This window comes from Solanum verrucosum, unplaced genomic scaffold, assembly GCF_900185275.1.
Source record: "Solanum verrucosum unplaced genomic scaffold, falcon-dt-bn FXZP01000007.1, whole genome shotgun sequence".
Classification (NCBI taxonomy): domain Eukaryota; kingdom Viridiplantae; phylum Streptophyta; class Magnoliopsida; order Solanales; family Solanaceae; genus Solanum; species Solanum verrucosum.
Window position 1 is genome coordinate 3,353,070 of NW_026020177.1, and position 11,920 is coordinate 3,364,989.

Consider the following 11,920-nt stretch of genomic DNA (forward strand, 5'->3'; position numbering starts at 1 on the left):
TTGAGGTTGGCAAAATCCTTGGAGGCACTTTTGAAGGAATTTTTTGTGCTAAATCACTTGGTTAAGTCTTTGTGACCCTAAAACTTTTCTTCCCTTTGATTATTTATGGATTTTAACATCTAATCTTGGGATTTTAATTGGCAAATTGCAAGATTTTCAAGAACTCAAGTTCTAAACAAAAATGAAGATTGTGAACTATTTTAATTACTTTTTTGAAATGACTTTCACTAATGAGTTCCAAATTCCTTGAGTAATGATTTCAAGTAAAGACTTTTGGATTCAAACCACATTTTTAAAATTGAGTTTTTTGAGTTGATTGACCAATTTTTTCAAAGTATATTATTTGGGTATTGTTGTTTTCAAAATCTTATTGCGATTACTTGATTGAAATAGATTGTGTGGCTTTGGACGTTATGCAAAATGGGAAGACTCGAGTCTAGGAGTGACTAGTTGGTTGAATTAAGACAAGTGATCTCCTAAACTTTTTAATCTAGTAGAATTCGTGTATTTCCCTTCATAGTGTGTAGGAAGTAATGAGAATGAGGTGAAGGGTTCATTGTTCCACTTGATTAATATTAATGAATAAAGAGGGGATTCAAGAAAAGGCAACGCGTTGATCATAATGTGTTGTGAATTGCCTTGTTGTGGCCTTTATTTCATTGATTGATGAAATGCTTTGATGACATAATTGTGAACTTAAATTACTTGAATTGTTGTCTCTTCCTTATGGTGTGAATTTTCTTATGTGCATTGATTGTTGTACACCATGATGACACATGTGATATAATATAGAGCCGATAGAAAATGGTTTTAGCTAGTGATATGATATAAAGCCGATAGAAAATGGTTTCAGCTAGTGATATAATATAAAGTCGATGGAAAATGGTTTCGTCTAGTGATGTGACATAAAATCGATGAAAAATGGTTCCTGCTAGTGATATTATGTCGAAGGGAAATTGTTACGAATGATATGATATAAAGTCAATGGGAAATGGTTTCGACTAGTGATATGATATAAAACCGATGAGAAATGGTTCCGGCAAGTGATATGATATAAAACAAATGAAAAATGATTCCAGTTAGTGATATTATGCTGAAGGGAAATGGTTTCGACAAGAATTTGATTATTGTGATTTGATGCATTTTGGTGCTTATGTTTGACCTACTTGTTTATTGTGATTGATGCACTTGTTACTTGTGATTGATCTACTTGACACTTGAGATTGACTTCTTTTATACGTGTTGAGTGTTGAATTGTGACTATTGGACTGTGATTATTGAGCCTTGTGAGAGCTCGTATTATAAAACGGTTAGGTTGGGCTGATTTCTGTGCAGGTTTTAGTTTGAAGAGGTTTGGTTGGAGATAAAAGTAGTATTCAATTTCTAGCTAGTTTTCCTTATTTATTAGGTTTCTTGTTGGGTACCGTGTTGGTTGGTACTCACTCCTTACTTTTACACTTGTATAGGTTCCGAGTCTGGTATTGTTTAATGACTTTTCTTCTCTCATTTTTTAGGCTTGTCAAAGGACCGTTGAGATGTAGTTGTTTGTCATCCCAGCGGCCCTCTAGTTCTCCTTTTATGATTTGTTCAATTTGAGAAACAAATACTTGACACTTGTAATCTTATTTAAATTATGTACTTTATGTATTGGTAGTTTGTACATGTGGCAACCAGGCTTTTTGCGGTGTTAATAGAGTGAATAAATTTTTCGCTTTTATCTTGTTCTTGCTTTATCTTTCTGCATTTCTTTTACTTCGTTGGGTTAAGGCTTACTTGTCTTGGTGGAAATAAGCAAGTGTCATCACGTCCATTCATGGATCGTAACAGTGTACCCTTCATTCACGAATAAGAAACTTGATATTAACATCTGAAAATAAAGTGGAAGCATCAACTTCAACATCACAATCTACGTACAATCTTGTTACTCCAATAATATATCTTTTTGTCATGCTTTACCTACAAAAAATATGAGATATTACAAAGACCTTGATAATAATAGACTAATCTAAAATATTCGCTGCTACATACATGCAAAAAATATGGACGACTTAATAAGTAATACATACTATTTGCATACCGTTTAAAGAAATCTAGACAAATAGACATTATACAATTGCTTCAGTTTTATCCCTTTTATGTATCCTATAAATTCAATCTTATCAACTATTAATGAATTACATTTATATTTAAGAAAGAAGTTGAGGGGTCACATTAATATATGAAAGTAGATTACGAGAATCAAAATATTTATTGGAGAGAACTTGATGGTCACATCAGTTGGTGAAACTGATATAATCCACTTTTATTGCATGCTTATATACATAGCCACGTCAATTGTGTAGGACGAATCCATGGATGCCAGAGTATTGATGTGTGTCTTCTCAGGAATGAGTTCTCCAAAAACGACATCGTGTCTGGAAGGTGTTAAGAATGTTAGCTTTGATAGGCTCAAAGTTAGGTCTCAATTTCATGAGAAATTGGAAAACTCGAGTCTTCTTCCTCTCCAACATAAATTCCTTGAAGCCTGTGGAAGAAAGGTTTCCTCCAAAGCTTTGGTGTTGTTTTGACCAGATTGCCATAAGTGCTGAATAATAACTCTGAATATCTGTATCTCAATATTTATATTCCGAAAGAGTATGTTCCAATTCAAAATCCCAAGCATGATTACATTGAGAATATACCTTTTTGAGATGCTTCCACATCTCTGATGCCAAGTTGAACGGACGCAGACTGGGTGCAACATCTGCATGTACAAAATTGAGGATCCACGAAATTACACGAGCATTGTTAGCGTGCCAAACTTGTTTTTCCTTGTCTTCATTTGGTTCGGTTGTTGATCCATCCAAGATTCCAAACAAGCTTTTCCCTTGAACAAAGATCTGAAAATAAAATTTCCACATCGAATAATTTTTTCCATCAAATTTGGTAGACAAAATGTCGTGAGAATGTGACTCCATTAGAAAGACAAGAGATATTCGATGATAGATATCAAATAACAATACGGAGAAAATTAAACTAGTTTCTGGAAAAAAAAATTAGGCTCTTGATACCATGATAACAATTGAGAAATCAGAGACCAAGAAGAGTTGAAAACTATTATGTATTTCTAGTCTTTACAATTGATAAACGATCCATTATTTATATACAAAGGTACAAGCATGATTCTAACACAATATCATATCATATCTTGCACAATATCAATGGTGTGATTGTGCTTAGTTAAATTAGAATATTGTCTCGGATATTTTAGAATCATATTCGGAATCATATCATATATGATTTGGAATCATATCAGATATGGTCAATACACGCTGCTATACCACTAAGTGCAACATACATAAGACAATACAACAACATGCATACACTAAACATATACAATATCATCAACATTTACGAACAACGAACAGTCTCACAATTCTCAAATATCACAGTTATATCAAGTCATTGGTCCTCTCATGGAACCCAAACCCAAACTGTTATTATACCGAAACGTGGTACCCTATCCAATGATTATAACGAACGTGGAAACCAATCACATAATTATTCCAGAATGTGGCAACCGATCCAAGTTAGTGTGTCGAAACGCAACACCCGGTCCATTCAACAAGCCACAATCACAATCACAAAGTACATTCTCATAATCATACAATCAAGTCATGATTCATGGCATTCATCATTCATCTATCCTCATTTACAATTAATGTGATCAATAATGCAACATTCACATACATACATGTATCATAATGAAGCAAGAACAAACATACATCACACAATCATAGAATCACAACCATTACCTACCTCGAAACAAGCTTGAAACCCTAAGAAACTTGATTCTTCCCTTTCCGAATTCGTTACGCTTGTTCTTGGTCTACAAACAATTAATATAATACGAGAATCAATAAACAATAACTAATTACTCGAATTACTAACAATCCCATCAACCCTACATCAAACCATTGATCCCAATATCCCAATTATGGTTGTTTCCACCATAATTTCCAGATCAAAACCCTCTCCCATCAATAATTACCTATTTAATTATGTTCTATGAATCAAAAAATAGATTCGGTTAAAACCTTACCTTTAGCCTCAAGAATGGTGGAAAACAGTCAAGAAGTCTCCTGGGTTCGTTCCTTAGCTCTCAAGTTCGAAAATTACAGAATAAAATGTTTTTGGGGTTTATTTCCAACTTTAAGTCACGTCTGCCCCACCATGGCGGTACTTGCCCGCTACAGCGACCCTGCCCTGGAGACAGAAATCCCCGCCAAAGCGGCTTGCACGAAACAGTGAGCTATTTTAATAATTCCAAGACCCCATTTCACAAAACACCTTCAACCAACGACACTTAGAAATTACTCGTTCACGCCAAGATCAGTTTCAAGAGTTCTACTCACCCGAATTCAATTATGTAAAGTTGTATGGATTATTTAACGTCTTATCTATCTATTCATGTGATCAAATTCATAATTAGATCAACCAATTTCTACCGAATTTCCCTAGACTTTAATCACTCAGATTTCATCCAAATCTGGACTAGGTTGGGAAATTCCAATTTACTACGAAAAAGTTTTTCAACCCAAAAACTTTCCCCATTGGCTTTTCTATAACGACGGAACCCGGTCGTTACAATAGATATCAATTTACCCATCATTCGTCCCCGAGTGACAAACTTAGGAAAAATAAGCTAAAGAAAAAAGGGAGTAGTACCTGAATCGACGAAAAATTGGGATACTTGTCTCGCATGTCCCTCTCGGTTTTCCATGCAGCTTCCTCAACTGGACGATGCTTCCATTGAACTTTCAAGGACTTGGTCTCCTTGGTCCTCAGCTTACGCACATCATGATCAAGAATTGCAATTGGTTCCTCCTCATATTGAAGCACTTTGTCTAACACAATTGAGTCATATTTAATTATGCAATCCCCGTCACCATGATATCTCTTTAACATGAATCAATGGAATACCGGATGAACTCTAGATATATTAGGAGGTAAAGTCAATCTATAAGCCACTGGCCCTATATATTCAAGAACCTCAAAGGGACCAATGTATCGCGGACTTAGCTTGCCCTTCTTGCCAAATCTCATCACCCCTTTCATGGGTGATACCTTAAGAAGAACATTCTCACCAGTCTGAAATGCCATATCTCTTACCTTATGGTCTGTATACTTCTTCTGTCTAGTTTGGGAGGCTAAGAGCTTATCTTGAATACTCTTCACCTTATCTTGAGAATCCTTCACTAAATCAACCCCCAAAGGTTTCACATATCCAGCCTTGAACCATTCTATGGGTGATCTACATCCCCTCCTATAAAGTGCCTCAAATAGTGCCATATCAATGCTGGAGTGATAATTATTATTACAGGAGAACTCACACAAAGGCATGAATTTATCTCAATGCCCTCCAAAATCAATCACACATGCCCTCAACATGTCTTTTAACACTTGAATAGTCCTCTTTGACTGCCCGTCTGTCTGTGGATGGAAGGTTGTACTAAAATTTAGTTGTGTGCCCAATTCATCATGTAACTTCCTCCAAAACTTGGATGTAAATTGGGTACCACGATCTGAGATGATAGAAAGGGGCACCCCATGCAACCTCACTATCTCTTTCACATAAACTTTAGTCAATTGTTCAGCATTATAATCTATTTTTATCAGAATAAAATGGGTTGACTTAGTCAATCTATCAACTACTACCCAAATAGAATCAAACTTACCCAAAGTCTTGGGAAGACCAACCACAAAATCCATTGCTACACTCTCCCACTTCCATTCTGGAATTGGCATTCTTTGAAGCAAACATGCATGCCTTTGGTGTTCATACTTCACTTGTTGGCAATTTTGACACTTAGTCACAAACTCCGCTATAACCTTCTTCATGCCCGGCCACCAATAAATTTTCTTCAAATCTCGGACATGTTGGTCACACCCGAATGAATGGAATATCACAAACCATGGGATTCTGTCAACAATTTCTGAATCAAGTCATCAACTCTAGGAACACAGACTCTTCCCTTAAAATTGAGCACACCATCCTCATCAAGAGTGGTCTCTTGTGCCTTACCAATCACAGTCTTCTTTTTAAGTTCATTCAAATTTTCATCCTCTAATTGTTTAGGCTTGATCTCTTCAATAAACGTGGCCCTAACTTCAATGTTAGCTAGCACCCCACCTCTTTCTGAGATGCCCAACTGCATGAACTTAGACTCCAAGGTCTGATTTTCCTTAGCCAAGGGTCGCTTGGATACACTCAAGCAAGCTAAATTGCCCATACTCACCGCTTTTCGACTCAAAGCATCTTCCACCACATTAGCCTTACCCAGATGGTATTGAATGGTCACATCATAATCCTTGAGTAACTCCATCCACCTTCGTTATCTCAAATTCATATCCTTTTGAGTGAACACATGCAGCAAACTACGATTATCAGTAAATACCTCACACTTAACACCATACAGATAATGTCGCCAGATCTTAAAAGCAAACACTACCACTGCCAACTCCAAATCATGTGTTGGGTAATTCCTCTCATACACCTTCAATGGACGCAACACATAAGCTCTAACATTCTTATCCTGCATCAACACAACACCCAAATAAGAATGTGAAGCATCACAATAAACTATAAAATCCTTACCTTCCACCGGTAATGCTAGAATAAGTGCGGTGGTCAAGAATGTATTGAGCTTTTGAAAGCTCTCCTCACATTTTTCAGTCCATTCAATTGGTATCTTCTTTTTAGTCAAATTTGTCAAGTGAGTGGCAATAGAAGCAAAGTTCTTCACAAATCGACGGTAGTAGCTAGTGAGCCCCACACAACTCCTAACTTCAGTCGCAGAACTTGGCTGAACCCAATTCTTAACCGTCTCAATCTTTTGAGGATCTACCATTACCCCTTCTTTTGAAACTACATGCCCCAAAAAGGCAACCAAAGTCAACCAAAATTCACACTTAGAAAATTTCACATACAACCTTTGTTTCCCAAGAACACCCAGTATTAATACGAAAATGGTCGGCATGGTCCTCTTCACATTTCGAAAAGACCAGAATATCATCAATAAATACTATAACAAACGAATTAAGAAATGGTTTGAACACATAATTCATCAAACTCATAAAGGTTGCAGGCGCGTTAGTCAAACCAGAAGACATAACTAGAAACTCGTAGTGCCCATAACGGGTTCTAAACCCCGTCTTGGGCACATCCTCAGACCTAATTTTTAATGGATGATAACCATACCTTAGATCAATTTTAGAGAAAATTGATGCGCCTTGCAATTGGTCAAAAAGATCATATATTCAAGGCATTGGATACTTGTTCCGAATAGTGACCCTGTTCAATTGACGATAGTCTATACACATCCTCATACTACCATCCTTTTTCTTAACAAACAAAAATGGGGCACCCCACGGGGAAGCACTAGGATGGATAAATCCTTTATCAATAAGCTCTTAGATTTGAGCCTTAAGCTCTCTTAATTCTGTCAGAGCCATACGATATGGAGGAATAGAAATAGGGCGCGTACCAGGCTCCAAATCAATGCAGAAATCTATATCTATATCCGGAGGCATACCAGGCCAATTAGTAGGAAACACTTCTCTAAATTCTGACACCACAAGAATAGACTCAACCTCAACATCCCGAATATGAGCCAAATAAGCCAAACAACCCTGCCCTACCAGTTTACTAGCCTGAATGGAGGAAATGATCTTAGCTTGCTTAGGCTTGTACACTCCTTCCCACTCTAATTATTCCCTTCCTGGAATTTCTAGAGTTACAGACTTAGTATTACAATTAAGCACAACATAATAGGGGGACAACCAAGTCATGCCTAAGTTAATATCAAAGTTAGTCATATCCAAAATCACCAAATCAACCCAAGTCTGAAAACCCATAAACAAAATAGGACAAGCACAATAGACATGGATAACTATGACAAACTCTCCAACTTGGGTAGAAACATGGATGGGGGTATCAAGTATATCACAAATCATAGAAAATTCTAAGGCAAATCGCACAGATACATAAGAATAAGTGGAACCCGGATCAAATAACACATTAGCCATTCGATCACAAACAAGAATAGTACATGTGATCACTGGGTCAGATGCCTCTACCTCATTCTTGCCCGAAAAGGTGTAACAGTGAGCCCTATCATCATGACGAGCTACTTCCCTGCCTGGCTGCACTGTACCTCTGCCCGTGTTACCATTTCCTCTATCCCCACGGCCTTCCTGATTACCTCCTCGCCCACCTTGTGGACGCCCTCGACCATTATTACCATTTCTCGCGGGTACTATTGCTCTAGTCTGCTACTGCGCAGACTCCATCATACGTGGGTGGGGACAATCTATCCTCATATGCACAGGTTTTCCACAGTTGTAACATACACGATCAAAAGATGGTCTGCTGCCCACTGAAGGTGCGACTCCCTAGCTATCCTGAATCAAATTATGAGGTGGAGTTCCTGAGTAATTACCTGTAGAGGCGAGCATAACGGACTGAATTGGCTTGGCTGCAAGTGTTGGTCTTCGCATCCCCTGGAGTAAAAACCCTGAAAGTTACCCGAGTTCTTGGCCCTTTTAGCCAATGCCTTAGCATGACCGTCTCGCCTCACCCCCTCCACTTTCTTCCTAAAGTATGTTACCTCATTAAAGCTCCTCCATGCAGAGGTCATATAAATAGATAATACCCGCAACTTAGAATTTAGTCCCCTAATAAATAAACGGATTCTCTCCTCCTCAGTAGTCTCCAATTGAGTAGCATATCTAGACAAGGCATGGAACTTGGCCTCATAAGCAGCCACAATCATACCACCTTACTCCAAAGCCATGAACTCATCCTTCTTGCGATCTCTCAAAGTCCTAGGCATATATTTCTCTAAAAACAGAGCATGAAATTGGGTCCAAGTAAGTGGAGGTAAAGTTGAAGATCAACATTCCACATAAGCTCTCCACCACTACTTAGCCTAACCTTGAAGTTGAAAAGTCACGAACTCAACCCCATGCTGATGGACAATTCCCAACTTATGAAGCCTCTCATAGCAATCTAAAATAAACCCATAAGCATCCTCACTCTCAGAACCAAGAAATACATGAGGATTTAGCTTCAAAAACTTAGTCAACATTTTATGCTCATTACCAGTCATAAAAGAACCCAACAAAGGACGGAAGAAAACATCAGTACCTCCAATTCCACCCACGTTGGGGGCAATGATAGCAACAAGGGGATTGTCAGGAGATTGAGTTTCTTGAACAGAGGGAAGCACTCTAGGACCAACCAACCCTTTCAAGAATGATATGATCTGCTGAGCTAACATTGGGTCCAAATGAGGAATACATGTAGTCTCAACCTGCACCTCTTCCTCTTGTCCCACATCCTCCTCATTCTCAACCTCAAAATCCTCTTCTATCTCTTCATGATGCGCAGGAGAAACCTCATTTCTGGGACCATCTCCAACTGGTGCTCCATCCCTAGTAGGTGTTTCCCTTCCTTAGCCTCTACCCCTAGCTCTTCATCTACCCCTACCTTGACCGCGACCTCTCACTGCAGATTCCTCAGCTGGAGCATTGACGGGAGCTACGAGCCTGACGCCGTTGAACCTAGTATTAACCATCTGCAGACAGAAGAGTGAAGGAGGTTAGATACCAATTTGAATCGTCAGATACCAATTGAATCAAGTCATAGCACGAAAGGAGACAAGAAAAAGAAGAGAGATTTCTTGAAGTCCTATAGCCTCTTGAAGAAAAGTATAGATATCTCTGTACCGTTCCATAAGACTCTACTAGACTAGTTTTGGTACATTGAGATCAACGAACCTAGGCTCTTATACCAACTTTGTCACGATCCAGACCATTGTGATTGGCCCCTCTGATGGGAGAACCATTACTACAACCCAAACTAACAACTCAACCAAAATACTAAGGGCATTTAAGTTACGGAAGCAAGTTAAATAGATAAAAACATAAATTCCCATAAACTTCCAACTGATCTAACAACTAAACAATGTGAAAAAATACGCCTAGAACCTGAAAGTTAATGTACCAAAACATCTAATCCATAAGTCTAACAAGAAGGATTACGACCCCAAAACTAATGTACTAACAACTAACTAGAAAGTCTAAGACAGAAATGTGGACATAGACAAAAGGAAAACTCATAGCAGCCTGGAAGAACTGGCTCACCCTTGAATTAAAATGATCACTGATCTTCTAAGTGAGGTCTGCCAATAGCCGCCTGAAGATGTCCTGTACTCAACAAAGAGCAAGTGCACTATCAGTACACAACCACAGTGTACTGGTAGGATCACGCGCCTATTCCACGAAGTGCAACATACATAAGTCAATACAACAATACAATAACATACATACACCAAACATATACAATATTATCAACATTTACGAACAACAAAGAGTTTCACAATTCTCAAATATCACAGTTATATCAAGTCATTGGTCCTCTCATGGAACCCAAACCCAAATTGTTAGCATACCGGAACGTGGTACCCGATCTAATAATTATGTCGGAATGTGGCAATCGATCCCATAATTATGCCAGAACGTGGCAACCAATCCAAGTTAGTGTGTCAGAACGCAACACTCAATCTATTCAACAAGTCACAATCACAATCACAAAGTACATTCTCAATCATACAATCAAGTCATGATTCATGGCATTCATCATTCATCTATCCTCATTTACAATTAATGTGATCAATAATGCAACATTCGCATACATGTATCATAATGAAGCAAGAACAAATATACATCACACAATCATAGAATCAAAACTATCACATACCTCGAAACAAGCTTGAAACCCTAAGAAACTTGATTCTTCCCTTTCCGAATTCGTTACGCTTGTTCTTGGTCTACAAACAATTAATATAATACGGGAATCAATAAATGATAACTAATTACTCGAAATACTAACAATCCCATCAACCCTAGATCAAATCCTTGATCCCAATATCCCAATTAGGGATTTTTCCACCATAATTTCCAGATCAAACCCTCCCCCATCGATAACTACCCATTAGATTACGTTCTATGGATCAAAAATGGATTCAGGGAGTTAAAACCTTACCTTTAGCCATAAGAATTGTGGAAAACGATTAAGAAGTCTCATGGGTTCGTTCCATAGCTCTCAAGGAATAAAATGTTTTTGGGATTTATTTCTGACTTTAAGTCGCGTCTACCCCACCATGGCGGCGCTCACCCGCTACAGCGACCCCGTTCTGGCAACAGAAATCTTTGCCAAAACGGCTTGCACGAAACAATGAGCTATTTTAATAATTCCAAGACCCCATTTCACAACACACCTTCAACCAACGATACTCAGAAATTAGATGTTCACGTCAAGACCAGTTTCAGGAGTTCTACTCACCCGAATTCAATTCCGTAAATTGATATGGATTCCTTAACGTCTTATCTATCTACTCATGTGATCAAATTCATAATTAGATCACCCAATTTCTACCAGATTTTCCTAGACTTTAATGACTCCGATTTTGTCAAAATCTGGACTAGATTGGAAAATTTCAAGTTACTACAAAAAAGTTTTCCGACCCAAAAAATTTCCCGTTGACTTTTCTATAACGACGGAACCCGATCGTTACAGTAGTAAATCCACACTTCATGACTTTTAGAGATTTAAGCACGACTTTAAGGGATTTAAGCATGACTTTAAAAGATCTCATTCATGACTTTAAATGATTAGAGATATACTTACTTTCTATATATACTCATGTTATATGTAGACATATAAGTATCGAAAGATTGGAAAAAAACATTACTGCTCTTTCTCTCCATTTCTTTGTTATTTAATTTTTAATAATTTATTTTATAACACGTTATCAGCACGAAGTCTCTTATAAGGTATGTTTAGATGATATATTTATTTTTATTTTCATATTCTAAG

At 37.8% G+C, this 11,920-nt stretch overlaps 1 pseudogene; it reads right to left on the bottom strand.

Annotated features, from left to right (window-relative positions):
* Positions 1-2,467: 2,467 nt before the first annotated feature.
* Positions 2,468-9,887, bottom strand: LOC125829099 (uncharacterized; annotated as a pseudogene).
* Between the last annotated feature and the right edge of the window lie 2,033 nt (positions 9,888-11,920).